The sequence below is a fragment of the Camelus ferus genome, chromosome 8 (assembly GCF_009834535.1).
Source record: "Camelus ferus isolate YT-003-E chromosome 8, BCGSAC_Cfer_1.0, whole genome shotgun sequence".
NCBI classification, from domain to species: domain Eukaryota; kingdom Metazoa; phylum Chordata; class Mammalia; order Artiodactyla; family Camelidae; genus Camelus; species Camelus ferus.
The window spans coordinates 43,137,402-43,143,401 of record NC_045703.1 but is presented as its reverse complement, the minus strand read 5'-3'; the positions used below and the strand labels follow the sequence as shown (position 1 = coordinate 43,143,401).

The 6,000-nt window shown below is 41.5% G+C and overlaps 1 protein-coding gene across 2 annotated transcripts in view; it reads right to left on the bottom strand.

The window, feature by feature from the left end:
* Positions 1-1,729: 1,729 nt before the first annotated feature.
* LOC116665386 (sex comb on midleg-like protein 1) overlaps positions 1,730-6,000 on the bottom strand; it is a 64,551-nt gene continuing 60,280 nt past the window's right edge. For both annotated transcript variants that reach the window (XR_004321987.1, XR_004321986.1), the window contains exons 3-4: positions 1,982-2,077; positions 1,730-1,854 (exon numbers count right to left, since the gene is read on the bottom strand). The gene's annotated coding sequence lies outside the window, so the exon portion shown is untranslated. The remainder of the gene's footprint in view (positions 1,855-1,981; positions 2,078-6,000) is intronic.

Genomic DNA, 6,000 nt, shown 5'->3' with positions numbered 1-6,000 from the left:
ATAGAAGAACATTGTGGATTAGGTCTTTTATAAACTTTAAACTGGAAATACCAAAACACAAGCTTCCCCCGGGGAGAAGGAGTAGGAGTTTGTCATCCGTCTTGTGCGAGGGAGGCAGCAAGGTAATTGATACGCCTGTTATTTATAGCCAGGCGGTGATATCACACTGGTAATTTGAGCTGCATAAGTAAGGAGTGTTTTTAATTTTTGAGTAAGTTCTGGATCATATTTAAACAATATCAAGCATCCAAATGAGAAAAGAAATCTTTATGTAATAAATGAATGGGAACATGAATGAATGCCTGACCGACTTGATGTTATGCAGGCAAAATAGCTTGTAATCTGATGGAATGTTACACACCCACATAGATCACTCCTGACATTACACAGATGTGACCTGACGCTTTGTCAGAGGTGAACCTCTCATACAAAATTATGAGCTTTGGAGACAGGGTGGTGAATGGGTTGGCTGGAAGCTGGGTTGCAATGTCCATGTATACTCTACTGCTGTGAAGTTTCCACTTAGCGTACTGGCAGGCAGTCACCGCAACGCAGCACACACTTGTCCTGCCAGCGTGTCTGTGCGTGAGGAGCTCCTGGCTGCACGATGACTCCAAGGCATTATATTCTTAGCCATGGAAATAGCGACAGCATTGCAAAATGCATGCTGCTCTCTACCCCACATTATAGTTAGTGCCTTCTGCACCTTATTCAGTCACGATGAAGTGTCTGGAGATTTCTTGGCCCTATAAAGTGTGTGTTCTCATTCAAAGACAATTTCTGGCTTGTCTCTGTCCTCTTTTCACAAATGGCATTATGAGTTCATTTATTTTATTAGTTCTAACAGAGAATAGGATATCAAAGTCTGTCTGATATGCTGAATTAAATTCTAAGGGAAGGGTTACTAGTCCATTTTTATACATTGGAAATAAGTCAGGAAGATGTTCTGCCATATATCTCTTTCTTCACCATTAAAAAAAACTAGCATCTTTAAGTTTTTCTCTTCATTTTAATAATTTATGCCACTGAGGACATCTGAATGCAGCTCTTAAAAATATTGTTTTATTAATTTGCATTTGACTCATATAGGGAATTACTAGTGATCAGGTGAACCCTGGGGATTCATTTTAAGTGTTTTTCAGCTTTTGAAAGAAATTAAAACCCAAACTAAGACAGAAATCTTGTAAGAAAAAGCACATGGTAGAAAGTATGATTTTTGGAGGTGGAGGTGGTGATTAGGCTCATCTATTTATTTATTTGATGGAGGTACTGGGGATTGACCCCAGGACCTCATGCATGCTAGGTACACACGCTACCACTGAGCTATACCCTCCCCACAAAAGAGCATGAGTTTTACAACCAGACATCTCTGGCTTTGAACTCTAAGTTTGCTCCTTACTAGCTCTGTGCGATGAGAAAAATGACTCGACTTCTGTGAATCTTTGTTTCATCATCTTTGAAATAGGAAAATACTATGTAGGGGAAATTTATTTTTAAAAATTTAAGGTGATAAACTGTCCTAGTCCTAGTGCAGTGAGCCCCACACTAGGCATCAGTAAAGATTCGTTCCCCATCTACTCCTCCTCCCTTCTTAGGAACCTTAGATTTTGTTGAAAAAAATCTCTCTGTCCCTTTTAATTTCCACATCTGGTAGAATAATACTTGTTTCCAGGCTTCAGCCATTATTTTATTCAGATCCAAAGTGCTTCACAAAAGAAACTGGTTTGGAGCAGTTGCCAAGCAGTCGAGCCCGGAGAACACTGGGTCGCCATTCTGTGGAGGACTTGCCCTGTACCAGTTCACAAATGGAAATGAAGCTGGCGGTTCTTACACTGGCACAGTCCTGAGGTGCAGCTGTACAATAAGAGGAATGAGAATGAGTTAGGATCTCTCTACTGGAAAGTTCTCGGAGGCTTCCCTAAAAAATTGTTGTTATGGTTTCTGGCCAAGGGCTCTGTGAACCCAGTTTCTTATTACTTACTTATCTTATTAAGCGAGAATCTGTTTCAGAAGCTGTTCATTCAGCCTTCCATGCAATGTGTTCTTTCTACAAGTTTGCCCTCCATCCAGTTTTAACCTAGGGAAGATAGGATATGAAGGGTATATTATTTGTCCAAACAGTACACTCAGCTCTACAGGGAAAGACTAGTTAGTGACCATTCAACCACTGTGTGTAGGAAGCAGTAGGTAGAGACTATTACTACTTCTTCTGCTGTTACCACTATTCTTAATGCAAGCAGAGAGCAAGGCAGGCCCAGCTTATGTGGCAATTCAAGTCAGTCCAGGAGGCAAGAGCTCTCACTGGACGTCACAACTATGAAACTCCCAAACATTCTGATTGTCTCCTAAGCAACAGAGGGAGCTCTAACTTGACTCTTAACTAAATTCTCTTTAGACTATATCTATATCCATTGAATGAGCATAGAAAGTAAAATCCTGTAAATCAAAATATGCATATGTGATATAAAACATATATAGAAATAAGTAGTTCCAGTTTTCTGTCAAATCATGACTAACCTGTACTCAAGGGGTAGGACATGCTAACAAATCAAGGTAATTATTTATATTTAATTTAATGAAGGTAAAAGGTTGGAAAGGTTTCTTGCCTTTGAGTGATGTATCTTGAGATGTTGTTTAAAATGTGAGCATTATATGCAAGGTAATAGTTCCTTGCTCTTAGGTAAGGGAACTGAGTTATATAGGCTAGTAGGGACCAGTATATAAGCTAGTAGGACCATGTTAGTGACACTACAGTATCCTGAGGGAAACAGGGAGCCTTTGGAGACCCAACTAAATGTCACAGTGTAGATCTGACACCATCTTCAGATCTGATGTCTGACCATTTCAACAAAGAACAATCAGTGCTGTAGACATCCCTAAAGTTTCTGTTATTATTATAAATAGCACATAAAATCTGATTGGTCAAACCTAGTTCTTATGCTTATACTGTAGATGCAAAGAAGTTTGTGGGTGTGAATTTTCTGGCTTCTACCTTCGGGAGGCAGGACTCATAGTGCGAACAATTACAAATATAAAGAGAGGTATTTAAAGGAGTTGGACAACCACAGATGATGAACTTCCACTCAATAGCAGATTTGGAGAAGAAAATAGGTGAAGTGGGTTTTAAAGGGAAGATTAAATTTGATCTGGAAATATTGAATGTAAATGTTAGGGAAAATACACAGGAAGACATATTGAATAGGCTTTTTGGAGCTAAGATTGTTGCAGGAAAATGGGACATGAGAGGATGGCCGTGTCCCAAGTCTTGGGCGAGTCCCTGGGACAAGCCCCATCAGGTGGGGGTCTTTGGCTTCATGCCGGAAAGAATTTAAGATTGAGCCATTGTAAAGGGAAAGCAGGTTTATTCAGGGAGATACACACTCCATAGACAGAGTGCCGACCATCTCAAAAGGCAAGAGATAGAGACAGCAGGTGAGTGGGGGCCTCTGAGCATGGGGTTGTCTAGAAAAGTGAGGTAGCCATGAGGTGTGGGGGTAATTAGTTTTTATGGGCTTGGTAACTCCATGTGCTAACAAGTGGGAGGATTGTTCCAACTACTTTGGGTAAGGAGCAGGGAGGAATTGGGCCAACACCTTTTTTTTGCTCTTTCATGGCCAGCTTTGGAACTGTCATGGCACCCGTGGGGGTGCCATTTTGCAAGTTAATATATTACAATGAAGTTCAAGTTCAAGGTCTACTGGGGGTTGACTCTCTTGCCATCTTGGGCCTCGTTGGGCTTCAACCAGTTAACCTACCCTCAATTGCTGTGTCATTCTTTTTAAATGGTTGTGCCTGCCCGCTTCCTTCCTGTCTCAAGGTGAGATGTCTAAACTACAGGTATAGATGTGAGAATATTTATAAATAATCCATAAATGTTGAAAATAAATTGTTACAGACAAAACTTCCTAGAAATGGTTGGTATTTAAAAAAAAAGGGAGCAGGGTGAAGGTGGTGGAGGGGGGTGGGGATGGAAACTGATAATGGAGACTTGCAGCAGAGTTGCACCCAAAAGAAATTAAGCAATGAGCAAGGACAGTTTCACAATGGAGAGAATGGAACCCAACTTCCACTGGAAGAATGTAGGGAATATTCGGAGGTAAGGAGGTCTGAAAGGAAGGAGAGATAAAGTTTTACCTGATAAAGATTTACCTGATAAAGATTTACCCCTGATTGTCTGTGAAATTCCTGACCCTACACACAATGCAGAGGAAAGTCATATTCGCTATTAGCTGAGTGGTCACCAGATGGCCCACTGCACTGCGACAGCGCTTGCAAAGACCTTCCAGCAGATTCAAAACATTCACAACCCAGGGTCCACTCAGTCTAATACTCTGTGTTTTACACAAGGTAAGTAAGGCCCGAATGGCAAAGTCCTTGCGTGTGGCTAATTCACAGACCCTTCTGGGTGGATCAGGAGTGAGAGTGGTAATCATGGAGTCCTTTGCACTCACACGGACTGCTTCAGCCCTTACTAGCTCATCCGCTCATCTGCCTCTTCGGTACCTGCATATTTGATAGCTTTGGTACTTTGGGCACCTTCTGTGGTTATTACCAGACCCACCCTTCTACTCTAACACCAGGAAGAAAGGGTTCCTAAAGGCCATATCTGTAGAAAATGTCACTGTCAACATAGCCATAGCTATTTGACCCAAGGGTGAATCCTAGGACCAAACTAATATCCTGTAAACCCTGACAGCTTTTATTTTTTCGTTTTTAGTGGAAGTGCTTGACTTGAGCTCTGATTGCTGAGACACCCACTTCAAAGAGACATCTACTTCAAAGCTGGCTATCTAGAGTCAACACATTGCCAGCCTCAGGACTGGGAAGAAGCCAGGCCACCTCCTCCCACTGAGACCCCCTTGTTTTAGAGATCTTGGTTGAGTTCAATAACTGACCAATTGGACCATTTACTTTTTCTCTTTCCAAACTTTAAATCCCTGCTCCTGTGTTTAAATTCACGAATAAAGAGTGCACCCCTGAAACCCTAAGCCCCTATCCTTGACCCCAGGAAAATCAGAGCTCCAGGCCTGTTTCCCTCCAACCCCCACCATGACCTCACTGCATGCCCCAGGTGTGCCCTGTGCTTGAATCTTGCAATCATAGCAAGAACCACAGGGCTGGTCCAGCCACAACTTTGGTTATTGATAGGCTGGGACTGGCACAAAACAACTGGCCAATCAGAGCAAAGAATAGGGGTCCTGGGAGTACATTGAGCTGAGTTCAGTCTCCCTGTTAATGGGTTTCTGAATTGGCCTTCTTCCTTTCTTTCTTGCATCCTCATTTTTTTGTTATGATTTTGTGAGCTATGTCCATAGTCTTCCAACAGATTTTCTGGTTTTGCTTATGCTAGTCTGAATTGGTTCCTACTGCTCCCAGTCAAAAGAATTTAATGAACGCTCTTAAAACTGGAGCACCTAACTACACACTATATTTTGATTGTCTGTTTCATTGTCAGATCCCCCACTAGACTCTAAACTTCATGGAGGAGGGGAATATTAGTGATCTGTACACCAGTGACTCCCATGAACTTAACACAGGGCCTGACATTTCATAGTTGTGCCAGTATTACTGAGTGAAAGGGTTAATGGGCTTGACACTGTCAACTGTCATTTATAGACCACTTCTACATCCCATTGTTGATTCAAAACAATTTTACAACCTAGGCATTGTATTATCCTCATTTTACATGTGAGAAAACTCAAACAATGTGTGTAACAATTATACAACTAGCAAGACCCAGGATTCAAATTCAGGACTGTTCAACTCCAATTCCAAAAGCGCTTGAACAATGCATGAAATTATTTACCACCATAGTACCTAATTTCCCTTACATAAGAACTGAGGTGAAAAATTCCTCCTTAAATGCAGTGTCAGAAAAAGATTGCCACCGTAACCCAAATTACACGCTTTCTGTGGTAAGATCATGAGGAGTATATAACACCTCATGTGATTTCCTCTGTACCTCGTTTGTCAGAAAACTTAAAGTAAAATAGAATATCC